The sequence below is a fragment of the Bos grunniens genome, chromosome 11 (assembly GCF_055505025.1).
Source record: "Bos grunniens cultivar Pamir isolate PY7600 chromosome 11, Bosgru_T2T1.0, whole genome shotgun sequence".
Classification (NCBI taxonomy): domain Eukaryota; kingdom Metazoa; phylum Chordata; class Mammalia; order Artiodactyla; family Bovidae; genus Bos; species Bos grunniens.
Window position 1 is genome coordinate 18,277,217 of NC_141175.1, and position 15,471 is coordinate 18,292,687.

The following is a 15,471-nucleotide window of genomic DNA, read 5'->3' on the forward strand; positions in this document are numbered from 1 at the left end:
TAAGGACGCATGTACAGAGGGAGACATTTGTTTAGAGGAGAGTTATAAACTTTATAATCCATTATTTAAAAAGAATTTGAAATCAACACTCTGCTAGTGACACATTATAACACAGCAACCTAAATGTTTGGGGTAACGTTGTTGTTGTTGTTCTTCACAAAATGCTGACTTTTTTCAACTTTCTCACCCAAGGTCCAAAAGGAAATATCACACATTATAATATTTATATCTACATACATATAGCGTGCTTAAGAATTCGGTCCCTTATAAAAGGCAAAGAAGAACACAGAAAAATGTTTTTATTTTCTTTTTTGTCTAAAATGAATGGGGATTAAATATCATTCCTGGGAAACAGAGTATTTCTATTTTTTTTTTTCTTATTTTTCTCTGCTATTTCACTGTAGCAGAGAACAGACTTCAAAAATAAGTGGCATTGCACTAAATATGGTAGGGCCAGAGGGAAGGCATTATAAAAAAATAATTCTGTGGAAAGCAGTTTGGATGAATCAGCCCTCTGCCTTCCTTCCAAGTCTGAATGCTACACTGTATCTCGGCACTTTTCAGCAAGCCCCTTATGAGATTCCAAATCAGATTTCCTAGGCGCTTGTAAAATCTCCTCTTCCACACTCCAAATTATTTAACACAGACATATATCTTCCTTTGTACAGTGGAGAACCTGGGTCTTAATTCTGATCTACCTAGAGAGCTTTCTATGACTTAGTTTTGAGCCAAGAGCATTAAAGCAGAAATGTCTGTGCAAAAGGTGACCTAAATTTTTCAAGTCCAGAGCTAGGCTCTTCATGGCTTCCACTACTGTCAGACTCTAAAGAACAATTTGCTTTGCACAAGTGTATAGGCAGCAAGACCACTGTGGCTGCCACGTTTAGGGATGATGGTTTTGTCCTTTACTCTAGAAAACTAGTGATTAGGCCACAATAGCAGCCTTAGCTTAGTGATTTGCTTTTAAATTTTTTTTTTTTTTTTAAGCAGTGTACAGAAACCAGCAGCTGGAGAATGTATTTTCCATCTAATCATCATCAAATAGAAGGTATGCAATCTGACAGGTCAAAGGTAACTCTACTGAGAACTGCAGGTTTTTATCTTAAGGATGTATAAGGGTTTGTCATTTTCTGGAGAGGAAATTTGTTTCCAAGTTTCATGTCACAAAGTTGGGTCTGGAGTGGTCATCTTCTCCTTCATCCGTCTGTCCATCCGTCCATCCATCCATCCATCCTGGCTGTGTTTGTCGTGAGGGGGTGGAGAATGTGGCACGCCAGTGCTTGTATGGATGTCTGATCTGTGATCCCTTCAGATGTTCCTCTGGCTTGTGATTGCTTCTATTTGCTCTGAAACGTTAATAACATTAATACTGCTTAAACATGCCTCTACTGTAGGGTTTAATTAAATGAACGACACAAACACAAGAAACAGTAAAAGTTGATCAAGTTATTACCAAAGAAACACCGTGTAGTTACATTCACAAGTGAAAAAAAATTACTGTATGAAACAAAAATTTGAAGATACTTTGAAAAGAAGTCCCTCATTTTTGCAGGAAGAAATTTGAGGCTGAGAAAATTGCAGGGATTTTCCCAGATTGAAATGTTAGTAAGTGACAATTTGGCACTGCAAATATTTGAATGCTTTCCATGTGGTCTGCCCTGGCCAGAGCTCTGGGGTACCAAGAACCAAAGTCCTGCCACTCATCAGAGATCACAGTCCCGGCAGGAGACAGAACCAGGCACAATGTCCACATCCCCTAGACACGGAGGGATGGGAGCTGGGCCTCTTCCCACTGTACCATGTGGCCTCCATCATCTACTACTCTGCTCACAGAATCTCATCAAATCTGTTACCACATATTTATTTTCATTAATAAATATGCATTAACAGCTACTAAGAAAAAGAAGCTGAGCTTCAGGATATAGAGCGAACCCAAATCAGGAATCTACAGTTAGGGAATGACACTAGTGAAGGGCAGAAGCAGTGCAGAGCAGAGGCAGCAGAAGGTTCCAGAAGGCACACCCTCAGCTCTCTAAGGCTTGACTTTATTAGTATTTTTATTTATCTGTGATTTTTTATTATTGGAGTAGATGTGCAACTCTTGAGAGTCCCTTGGACAGCAAGATCAAACCAGTCAGTCTTAAAGGAAATCAACTCTGAATATTCATCGGAAGGACTAATGCTGAAGTTGAAGCGCCAATGCTTTGGCCACCTGATGCGAAGAACTGACTCATTGGAAAAGGCTCTGATGCTGGGAAAGATGGAAGGCAAAAGGAGAAGGGGACGACAGAGGATGAGATGGTTGGATGGCATCACTGACTCGATGGACATGAGTATGAGCAAGCTCCAGGAGATGGTGATGGGCAGGGAGGCCTGGCGTGCTGCAGTCCTTGGGGTTTCAAAGAGTCAGACGTGACTTAGAGGCTAAACAACAGCAACAGTAATAGCAATGTGATTCCGTTATATGTCTATCTGTTCTTTTTCAGATTCTTTTCCTTTATAGGCCATTATGAGATATTGAATATAGTTCTGTGCTTTTCAGTAGGTCCTTGCTGTTCATCTATTTACTATATATTAGTGTGCATTTGTTAACCTCAGATTTCCAATTTATCCCTCCCCTTGTCTTTCCTTTCCCCTTTGGTAACCAGAAGTTTGTTTTCTGGGTCTGTGAGTCTATTTCTGTTTACTAAATAAGTTCATTTGTATCATTTTTTTTTAAAGATTCCACATATAAGTGATATCATATGATATTTGCCCTTTTCTGTTGGGATTTAAAAGAAGAGAAAAAGATACTTTTGGTTGGAGAGTCAGGAGCTTCTTCAGGAATGAATGACATTTTAAATGGATCTTGTACAATGGGTAAATAGCAAAGATGGACAGCAACAGTGTATGGATTCGGGCAGGATGAAGGAGGTGTCTTGGGGGAGGCTATAATTAGAGACTATAATTAGTTCTTCTTCATCTGCAGAAGAACTCGGGGGGCATTCAGGAGACACTGTGTTGCCCTGTTTGGCCGGAGGACATGGAAAACATGGAGTGGAAAATAGAAGCTGAAAGACAGATTTATGTTATGCTGTGGTAGAAGGTCAAGGCAGGACTGTGAGCTCATTTTTGGAGATTCATACGATTTTTTTTTTGACATTTACAAGCAGGAAAATAGATATTCTTAACTTTCAGATTTAGGGAATTTGAACAGACCCTAGTAGGAAGGCCAAATTGGACTGGTTGAAATAGATAAATCTTCATTATAGCCTTTTAGCCGAAGTGCCCAAATATTATAGTTGTGCTCTCAGTCCTCAAATGATCATTTCCATATACTCGAAGGATCACAGTCTTAGAGTTGTTAGTGCACAGGTACTTCAAGGATAACTTAAGCCAAACTGCTCGAGTCAATAATGAGAAGATGAAGCCAAAGGTAAGTGGGAGTAGCTTTAAATGGTATTTCCTTTTAAGCCTGTAAAATAAACGTTTTTACAGTATATAGCACATTCCACCTAGAGAATGTTGTCTGTGTTCTCTGGCCAGCAGTTTTTTTTTTTTTTTTTGCTCTGTCCACAGTCATAAAAAGGATGCTATCCCACTCCTTTTCTTGGGAAAATTAATTTGTTGATGTTGCTTTGGCCAAAATGTGAATTTATTGCACATCTTATATAGGTTTTAAAAATATACTTAATTGCTATTTATCTCTTTGGATTCTCTGACATACGTAATATTTCATAGTTTATCTAAGCTCATAGAAGATCAGGGCTTCCCAGGTGGCTCAGTGGTAAAGAATCTGCCTTCCAATACAGGAGTCACTGGATACATGTGTTCGATCCCTGGGTTGGGAAGATCCCCTGGAAAAGGAAATGGCAGCCCATTCCAGTTTTCTTGCCTGGGAAATCCCATGGACAGAGGTGCCCGGTGGGCTACAGTCCATGGTTGAAAAGAGTTGGACACGACTGAGCATGCACCCATAGCATAGAAGATCAAGTATTTAATATACATGTGTATGGTCAATAGGCCGACTTCAAAATTTCACTTACCCTTTGATTTAGTTTCTTGCCTGGAGTGTAGGCAGCCACTTTAGTACTTCTTCCTTACAGTATGACACTGTGATCAAAACTGGTGCTGTTAAGTGTCTTTAAAGAAGTGTCCTCTAAAAGCCAAGGAAGGCATGATGCAGACAAAATTATGTGTGCATAAGACATGTAATTCTCTGTATTAAAAAATACCTGCACCTTTCCCCTCTTACATAAAAACAATCTACATAAACCTCCTGGAGCAGAAGGAAACCTGTGGGCCAGAAACAGATACCATAGGACAGCAAATACGATGCAAGTGAAAATTAATGCTTCAAATGTGAAAGGTGTGTCAGGTCTCAGCTGCAAATTTAGCCAGATAGATGTGAGAAGCGCAGAAAAAAGAGGAGTGGCTTCTTTTAATGACACCTACAAGCAGCATTTCAGACTGGACTTTTGAACCCTGACTCCTGTTCTTTCTAAGCCCCTGTTTGCTGTTCTTATATATAGTCTACCAAGTCTCTGCTCTGGGTTGGGGGTGGAGGGTATTTAGAGGTAACAGAAGGGATTCCATTTACTCGAAAGGTCATTAGAATCAGAATACAGGATGCATCCATCTCTGAGCATGAGCCAAAAGCCTGCTCATCTGGACCTCAGACCACAGTGTTTGGGGTTAAGAAATGTACACCTGGCAGACTTGATTTGATAGCTAATTATGTCACCATCACTGCCATTCTTCCTGCAATGCATCTACTATTACAGCTTTTTCTTTTAAAGCCCACCCTGCCCCCTCATTCAGGTTGGAAAACAAAGTGAAATATACAGGACACAATGTAATCCTACATACCCACCACCCAGCTTCTTACCCCCTGAGCAATTTATCTGGAGTCCCCCAGTCAAGCTTATCTTCACTCTTATATTCTAGCTGCTGCTGCTGCTAAGTCGCTTCAGTTGTGTCAGACTCTGTGTGACCCCATAGACGACAGCCCACCAGGCTTCCCCGTCCCTGGGATTCTCCAGGCAAGAACACTGGAGTGGGTTGCCATTTCCTTCTCCTATGGATCCTATAATATTCATAATATTAAGAATAAACTATTTTATACCTCGTCACTGGATAAAAAAATTAAAAAGAAGAACATTGTGCAAAAGCAATATCTTGTTAGCAGGACTCTTCTTAGAAATGAAGAATGGGCCCCAGAGGTGGGTCTTTAATTCTATACATGTTCAGTCCCTCAGTTATATTCAACTCTTTGTGGCCCCATGGACTTTAGCCCACTAGGCTCCTGTCTCAGTTCAGTTCAGTTCAGTAGCTCAGTCGTGTCTGACTCTTTGTGACCCCATGAATCACAGCACGCCAGGCCTCCCTGTCCATCACCGTCTCCTGGAGTTTACTCAAACTCATGTCCATCGAGTCGGTGATGCCATCCAGCCATCTCATCCTCTGTCATCCCCTTCTCCTCCTGCCCCCAATCCCTCCCAGCATCAGAGTCTTTTCCAATGAGTCAACTCTTCGCATGAGGTGGCCAAAGTATTGGAGTTTCAGCTTCAGCAACAGTCCTTCCAATGAACATCTAGGACTGATCTCCTTTAGAATGGACTGGTTGGATCTCCTGTTTAGTAGTTAGTAAAAAACACTCAGTTGTTTTGCAGCCTGGGTTTGTCCCCAGAGTCCGGGGAAGAAGTAATAGCAAATGTCAAGAAAAGACCTCAGTTCAATTCAGTTCTTGGTTCTTTCCTGGGACACTCTATGTCCTTGATGGGATGGGACTGAGTTGAGGGGCTAGACTGTTCGGTTGACCAATGGCCAATGTGAATGATGAATGAGGTGCACAGGGAATGCTTGGTTGATATTTTAATTTGAACTGCATTCCTTTGGATTTTGCACATAGTGTTTTATTTTATTTCACCAATTTGTAATTTACTATAGTGACAATATGAGTTGTCATATTTTGGCTTTTCATTTTTGCAAAGAAGAAGGCTTCCATAGAGTCAGCTTTTTCTAGAATCAGGATTCAATCATTCATGTCCTCACTTTAATCAGCTTCCTTCTTCCTTAGGTTTCCTTGACAATGAAAAAGGTCAATCATGATATTTATGAAGTTACAAAAAGTATCAAAAATGCCTTCTCAAAACCTATAGTACATTAAGGAACATACATGATGTATTTGGGGAGAAATGGGAGCCAATCAGGTGTGTTTAAACCAGGTTGACTCCACTATCATTCACTCCCACTGAATGATAGTTTTGGTCATACCGGAATGGTCTAGTGGTTTTCCCTACTTTCTTCAATTTAAGTCTGAATTTTGCAATATGGAGTTCATGATCTGAGCCACAGTCAGCTCCTGGTCATGTTTTTGTTGACTGTATAGAGCTTCTCCATCTTTAGCTGCAAAGAATATAATCAATCTGATATTGGTGTTGACCATCTGGTGATGTCCATGTGTAGAGTCTTCTCTTGTGTTGTTGGAAGAGGGTGTTTGTTATGACCAGTACGTTCTCTAGGCAAAACTCTATTAGCCTTTGCCCTGCTTCATTCTGTACTCCAAGGCAAAACTCCAGGGGTTTCTTGACTTCCCACTTTTGCATTCCAGTCCCCTATAATGAAAAGGATGTTAGTTCTAGAAGGTCTTGTAGGTCTTCAAAGAACCATTCAACTTCAGCTTATTCAGCAATACTGGTCGGGGCATAGACTTGGATTACTGTGATATTTGATGGTTTACCTTGGAGACAAACAGAGATCATTCTGTCATTTTTGAGATTGTATCCAAGTACTGCATTTCCAACTCTTTTGTTGACTATGAAGACTACTCCAATTCCTCTAAGGGATTCTTGCCCACAGTAGTAGATATAATGGTCATCTGAGTTAAATTCACCCATTCCATTCCATTTTAGTTTGCTGATTCCTAAAATGCTGACATTCACTCTTGCCATCTCCTGCTTGACCACTCCAATTTGCCTTGATTCATGGACCTAAGTGACTTCCCTGGTAGCTCAGATGCTAAAGCGTCTGCCTAGAATCCAGAAGATCCGGGTTCGATTTCTGGGTTGGGAAGAGCCCCGCAGAAGCAAATGGCAACCCACTCCAGTACTCTTGCTGGAAAATCCCACGGACAGAGGAGCCTGGTAGATTACTGTCCATGAGGTCGCAAAAGAGTCGGACACGACTGAGTGACTTCACTTTCATTGACCTAACATTCCAGGTTGCTATGCAATATTGCTCTTTACAGCATTGGGCCTCGCTTCCATCACCAGTCACATCCACAACTGGGTGTTGTTTTTGCTTTGGCTCCCTCTCTTCATTCTTTCTGGAGTTATTTCTCCACTGATCTCCAGTAGCCTATTTGGCACCTCCCGACCTGGGGGAGTTCATCTCTCAGTGTCCTATCTTTTTTGCTTTTTCATACTCTTCATGGGGTTCTCAAGGCAAGAATACTGAAGTGGTTTGCCATTCCCTTCTCCAGCGGACCACGTTTTGTCAGAACTGTCCACCATGACCCATCCGTCTTGGGTGGCCCTACATGGTATGGCTCATAGTTTCATTGAGTTAGACAAGGCTGTGGTCCATGTGATCAGATTGGTTAGTTTTCTGTGATTGTGGTTTTCAGTCTGTCTGCCCTCTGATGTAGAAGGATAAGAGGCTTATGGAAGCTTCCTGATGGGAGAGACTGACTGAGGGGGAAAGTGGGTCTTGATGGGTGGGCCCATGCTCAGTAAATCTTTAATCCAATTTTCTGTTGCTGGATTGGGCAGTGTTACCTCCCTGTTGCGCCCCCGGTGATGCTGCATCCTAAACAAGCTTCCTTTCTTCACCTCATCCCCTCCTCTCTGCGCTCACTCCCGTTGGCCTGGGCATCTCCCATTACTTAGCTTGCTTTCACCAAGCCTTCAACCCGGAACTCCCTTCTCCACTCCATCCTCCTCTGACAGCAAAAGTGATTTTATAAAATAAAGATTCACTTATTTTTACCCGCTCACCCTTTTCTGTGTCCATAGGATCAAGTTCTACCTCTTTGGAGTGGCCGATAAGCCTCTTCTAAACCGACTTGGCGTTTCCCTTCACTGCGTCTTCTGCACACCTTCTCCTCTAAATACCTCTGTGCTGTTTCCACAATCATCACATATTTCATAGCCGTATGCCTTTGTTTTTACTTTTTTTTTTTTTTTTGGCCTGCTGTGTTCTCTCTTCCTAAACTCAGACCCTTGCCTCTTTTTCCACGTGGTGAATAATTATTTATCTTTGAGGACTGATCGTCAAGACCTACAAATGTGCCCTCTTTCTGTGATAGCTCATGTGAAGCTCTATGAATGGTCTTTCTGCAAGGCTTTGGGAGCAGCAGTGTGTGCTGGACTCATGCTGGACTCAGTCTAACAGACCTGGGTTTGTGTCCTGACTTGGCCACTGTACCAGTCAGATGATCATAGCAATTTATCCTTATTGGTCTCAGTTTCCTTACCTACAAAGTAGGATAATAATAATGGCTGTTTCTTGGGTGCAACAAGAATCAAATGGAGGTAATACAAACAAAACACTTGCCTCAGCACCTAGAACAAGGCACATTTCTACTACACAAAACTCATTGCTATTATATATTTCTATCATTGTAGTTATGTCATATCTATCATTGTAATTATGTCATAGTACGCCTGTCTAACATGTCTATTTCCCTGCTGGATGGTGTACTTTCTAAAGGAGGAAATGTACTTTTTTCATTTTTCCATTTTTCTAGCACATAACAGCAGGTTGCTTACAAAGTTGGTGTTAAGATCACCAGATAAAGTGCAGATGCCTAATTCAGTTTGAATTTCAGGTAAATATAGAATATGATTTAGTATACATATGTCCAAAATATTACACGAGACATACTTTTAATTTAAAAATAGTTTTAGATATCTGAAATCCAAGTTTAATCAGGTGTCCTGTATTTACTTTTGCTAAATCTAACAACCCAAATTGATATTCTTCATCTAAATTGTCAGTTTTTGGAGATGAGGATTCACAAAAGACTCTCATGATGGTGTGAAGTGTCTATTTATGACAGGGTGAGACATCACTCATTTCCCGTGTGACTCTCCTAGGATTAGAAGTGCTTCACTGGAGATCTCATCGTTGTGAAACTAACACAAAGAAGCCAAAATGGGGAAAAAAAATCTGTCATTGGTACACATTCCCCTTCATCCAAACAGGGAAACTAACAAAATCAGGTGAGGACAAGGGATCATTCATCTTGAACCTGTTTCCCCATCCACGAAGTGGTCTAATTATAACCCCTGCTACGTATCTTAACACTGATAAAGAAGTCAGTTAAGTATAAAAAATAATGGAAAGAGAGGAAGGAATAACTACATACAGAATATATTCTTACTTTTTAACATAACATATATTTAAGCCAAATCTTTCTTGCAGATTTGTCTGGGTATTCATATTTCTATTTTCTGTATACATAAGAGTTTATTGTTGCAGACTAAATATTCGTCATGGTGTGGTGAATATAAGCAACACTGATTGTGGCATTTAAGAAGACAAAGTGGAACATGAAGAGACAGGGACAAAGATCAGGGCAGACTGGGTTAAACTCCAGCCTGTCCCTTATTGTAAGTGAACTGCTGAGAAAGTCTTTTAGCGTTAGATTGTTAGTTTCCTCATCTGTAAAGCGGGGGTTGTAATACGGACCTCACAGCACTGATATGAATTCAATGTAAACGTGAGATAATATGGAAAATGTCTAGAACGATGCCTGGCCCTATATAGACACTCACCAAAGGCTAATCTAGTACTCTCTGAAGTCCAGAGACATGGATCGATTGTATTGGTTTTCTATTCATGCACAACAAATCGCCTTCACATTAGCATCTTAAAATCAAACTCCTTCATCAGCTCACAGCTCTATAGGCAAGAAGTCCCGCACACTGTGGTCATACATTCTGCTCGGGCTATCGTAAGGCTGAAATTAAGGTGTCAACTGGGCTGAGATCTTGTTTGCAGGCTCTGGGGAAAATCCATTTGCAAGTTCATTTTCATTGGAGAAATTCCATTTCTTGGAGATGTAGAATCGAGGCCGCTCCTTTCCTTCTGGCCTGTCTACTGAAAGCCTTTCTTCTTTAGCGGTCACGTGAATTCCTTGCTATTCATCCCCTTTCCTCCACAATCCAGCAAGCACACATAACTTTATTGTGCTCTGAATCTCTGACTTCCTTTTCTGCAATTAACCAGAGGAAACTCTCTGCTTTTAAAAGGCTCATGTGATTAGGTCAGGCCCACTGAGGGAATCTTTCTGTCTTACAGTAAACTATGCCAAAAAGCATCACCTGATCATGAAAACGATGGGCCAGCAAATTCACAGGGGTGGGGATTATGCCAAGCTTGTACACCAGGGAAGCAGGAAGTGAAGTGGTCTTTGGAATTCTACCAACTTGCTACCTCATTGTTCTTGTTCAGTTGCTGAGTTGTGTCTGATTCTTGTGACCTCATGGACTGCAGCACACCAGGCTCCCCTGCCCTTCACTATCTCTTGGAGCTTGCTCAAACTCATGTCCACTGACTCGGTTATGCCATCCAGCCATCCCATGCTCTTGGTTCCCTTCTTCCCCTGCCTTCAATCTTTCCCAGCATCTGGGTCTTTTCCAACATGAGCTATTTGCCTTATGTGGCCAAAGTATTAGAGCTTCAGCTTCAACACCAGTCCTTCCAATGAATATTCAGAGTTGATTTCCTTTAGGGTTGACTGGTTTGCTCTCCTTTCAAAGGAAAGATAGTCTCAAGAGCCTTCTCCAGCACCACAATTAGAAAGCATCAATTCTTTGGTGCTCAGCCTTCTTGACAGAAGGACTCCTAGGCTCTCAATGTTTCTGCCCCCTGCCACACTTTTACAAGTGGGATGGGTTGGAGTGGGGAGACCAACCTATTTCAAAAGATTATCGTGGGTTCCAAACAAGAGAGAAGGTTGAGTATTTTGTAAGCTGTAAAATACCTTGTCTGAATCACACATTTCTCTTTGTTTAGCATTTTAAAATTCTTTCATCACATTGCAAACGTTTGTTTACATATCTGTCATTCTCTCTTGAATCCTGAAATGGTTGGCAGCAAGGTTGTTGATGTTTATTTCAGTATTTCCATTTTAAAAAAATGGAAATCATTGCTCATGTTATAGCAAGTGCAAAATAGTTATAAAGTGAATGGACACCACGTTTTATCCCTAACTTTTTAAAACTCACTTGAGGACTCCAAATGGGAACTCCAAATTCATTCTGGAAGTATTGAAAAATGGAATGTATACTTAGTATGGAACAATTTAATTTTTTTATTAAGTACTTTGATAAAGATACTACCAAGTAGCATTTATCTTGAAATTTAATCAGTCAGTAGGTGTGATGCTAGTACAAAGTTCTAGGTTAGTAAATTTACATTAAAAATCCTGCTTTCCTGCTAACTTTTAATTTCTTACAGCATCTCAGAGGTTGATGATAACAAGTGGTCCTCTTAAAGCAAATGCTTTAAATTCATAACTATTAATATCATGGATTCTAAAGGAATAATTACAAGAGAGCTTACTCTAATTTTTTTCCTTCAATTTATCTTTTTTATGTTTCTAGAATTAAGGGTCAAGTCACATTAAAGACAGTAAAGATATACAACACAATACAATACAACAAGTGTGGGTTTGGAATCCAGATAGACTGGTTTGGAATTCTGTTATTTCCACTTGACTTGTTGTTGTTCAATCATTAAGTCATGTCCAACTCCTTGCAACCCCATGGACTATACCATGCTGGGCCCCTCTGTCCTCCGTTATCTCCTGTAGTTTGCTCAAATTCATGTCCACTGAGTTGGTGATGCTATCTAACCATCTCTTCCTCTACCACCCCCTCTCCTTTTGCCTTCAGTCTTTTCTACAATCAGGGTCTTTTCCAATGAGTTGGCTCTTTGCATCAGGTGACCAAGTATTGGAGTTTTAGCTTCAGCATCAGTCCTTCCAATGAATATTCAGGGTTGATTTCCTTTAGGACTGGTTTGATCTCCTTGCTGTCCAAGGACTCTCAGGAGTCTTCTCCAGCACCACAATTTGAAGCATCAACTCTTTGGTGTTCAGCCTTCTTTATGGTCCAACTCTCACATATGTACATGACTACTGGAAAGCCATGGCTTTGACTATGAGGACCTTTGTTGGCAATGTGATGTCTCTGCTTTTTAATAACATCTAGGAGAAGGAAATGGCAACCCACTCCAGTGTTCTTGCCTGAAGAATCCCAGGGACGGGGGAGCCTGGTGGGCTGCCGTCTCTGGGGTCACATAGTCGGACAAGACTGAAGTGACTTAGCAGCAGCAGCAGCTAGGAAATGGCAACTCACTCCATTGTTCTTGCTTGGGAAATTCCATGGACAGAGAGCCTGCTGGGCTAAAGTCCATGGGGTTGCAAAGAGTTAGACACGACTAAGCAACTGAGCACACGCACAGTCTAGGCGTGCTCTAATTAGTCATTCCACCAAAAAGTCTAATGAGACTTTGAAAGGAAAAGTGATTTGTTCGACCAGTCCAGGGATTCATATGAATTCAGATTTGAAGCCCTTCTCCTTACTGACCAGCCAACCCAGGCAACTCACAGGCCCAGGGCTCGTTTCTCTTCAGCCAGTGTGGTATCATCACTTGTGTAGTCATAAACTTTCCTACAAGTTTAAAAATGTACTTTGAAAAACTAGAACATGAAATCTTTTTAAAAGATATTTATTTTTCCCCCTCAAGCATCTTCCTGAAACAGCCAGCTAGAAGAGACACATCCCCCTACACAAAACCCACACAAGAATATCAAAATCTGTTTGATAATGAATTTAAATTAAAAAAAAATCCATACGCTAAAATCATTTTTATTTTTAATTTTTCCCTCTTTTTTTCAAATTCATGGACATAATGTTTCTCATCGCAACTCAGAAACATCCCAAAATAGCTGCCAAAATCTTACAAATAAACATAAAACCAAGGCTTTTGCAGTACAAAAATAGTCCTCACTTCTGCTCTAAAGGTTGGTTGCCCTTCTAAATCTTAGTTAGGGCTGGGCCTCCATCAGCAGCTTAGGCACGAAGCCACATTTAAATAAGGCTAACTTTTCTATCTGGAAAATTCATACATATAGGAGCATGTGCCTCCAATCTCAAATATGTATGTGCATTAAAGAATTCTGAAAAGAAAGTGGATTACAGCTAGAAGATGGAAATAATTTCAATTGCAAGGTAATTCATGCAGAGTTGTGTTACATTATGAATTATTGTCCCCAAAGTGTACCATGATTAATTGTAATTTTTAAAGTGCCAACTGAAATTATTACCCTTTTATTTAAATTGCTCCCATAATTAAATAAGGAGTTTCCTTCATCACAACTAACATTTATGATCCCTGGCACAAGGTATAATAGATCTTCTCTCCCACTCTCTGTCTTTGAGGTATTGAAATTCTATATCTGATTAATCTTCTGAAATGAAAAGACAGGTCATTCTGTTAGCATGTCATTGAATTCAAGCCTTGGAATACATATCTTGATTTCCATTTTTCCACCAGTTTTTTTGCTGCATGGTAGAAGAATATCCCAGTTTGAATTTGAGTAAAGTAAGTGAAAATTAAATTGATCACAGTTAAATTATTGGAATTTTATAGAGAGAGTAAATCTTTTTCAGTCTCTGCATTTAATATACAAAACGAAAGGCAGAAAATTAAATTTCTGTTTTCCTTATGACTTAGGGCCTTAGAAGATAGTCCATGATTTGGACTCTGCTTCATTTCTGACCACTTGTCCTTTAGTTCTGACAAGACTGGCTGCTGCTTCTTCCTGCAGTATGCCAGTTTTTCTGCATTATTTAGCCTCCAAGTGTTCAGACTTGCTGTGCTTTTTGACATAAGAAAGGTGATTCTCAACAGGTACCTTGAATCATGCATAGTTTGAGCTAGGCACAGACTGTCCTGGATCAGGCCAACATTTCATGAACGTTCGTATTGCAAGTAACTCTGGAATGTAGAGAAAGTGTTTCTCTCTGGGGAAAATGGCAGGCATGTTTACTGCCCATTACAAAAATGTGGGTTCTCTAAGATCAGAATTGCTCTTCTATAACTCAAGACAATGCATTTTCAGGTGTTCTCCACCCTTCTTTGCATTGTATTATGGGGATTGGAGCTTGGGTATGTTGATTTGCAAATGAAGTATCATATATTTCTGAGGGCTTAACAATATCATTTATAAGAAGGAAGCTGACTGATATACAACCTTCCAGAAGAGGAAGGATAGTAACCAATCAGCTTTGTTTGTCAAATGGAAATGGTGCACAGTGTTGAACAGCAGAGCTGACCTGGCCCCAGCAGTAGACACAGAAGTGGCAGCTCTCCATTCAGCACGTAGATGCCTATATTAAGGGCCTGCTCTTTGCTCATGATACTAACTGGGATGGTTTAGCTACTGGTCTAGGAAAGGCAGATTTGGTGCCGTGCACCTGAGGTGGGAACACCCCAACACCGGGTAGGAATAGGGGAGAGAACGACTTCAGTGACTTGTGTCCCATGATTGTACTTGGAACCTTCCTCACAAGGCAGATGACTCAATGTAGATCTCCCAAACTCTCACCTGTACCTTAGATTTGAATGATTGCTGGGTCTGGCATCTTCCACTAGGCAGTTCTGATGACTGTAGGATGGCTGTCCTCCTTAACCTGACTGAGAAATCTGTCAGAAACAAACAGGGGGGCCCCAATCCTGCACCTCTCAAGCAGAGCATCTGCCAACACCTCTGTTTGAACATCTTCCACACCCCTCATTCCCTTAGCCGTTTCTTAGTCATCAGGAACAAACACACGCCCTCTGGCAAATAGGACAAGTTAGACCAGCTTCCTTCATTCAACTGCTCCCCAGAAAAGCATCAAGCATGACTATTTAACTAAACTGGGCAGTGTAATGCCTTTGAGTTGGTGGGAAGGTCATTTTGGATTCATCCTAAGCTTCTGAGTTATGGAAATGTCAGGATTCCTAGCAATTTTAAATAACACTTTCTTTGCAGGGACACCGTGTGCACCCCAGGCTATAGCTGTGGGAGATGGAGGCACTAATTTGCCTTCCCCATAGAAGAATGGTGACATAGGGTGGTCATGAGAGGCCATCAAGTACCTAAGAAAACCATTGTGGGTTAGTAGCAGTCAGATGACTGCAAGTAGGGAACTTCATGGAAGGGTACCTGAGGCTACTTATGTGCAGTCTGTAGGCTGTGAACCTTGGATGGGAGTCATTCAGTTAGAAAAAGTAGCATAAAAATTGTCCCTCACTTTAGTTGAAGTGGTCAATGACATCACTGGAGCCCTGGAAGGCTTTTCAAGCCAGTCTCAACTCACTGACCAAGGGTGTGACTGATGATAAACAATTTCCACTGTCTTCTTCCTTGAAGACTAAGGCAGTCTGTGCTATTTCTAAGATGTTTTGCTGTATCTATATTAAGGACTCAGT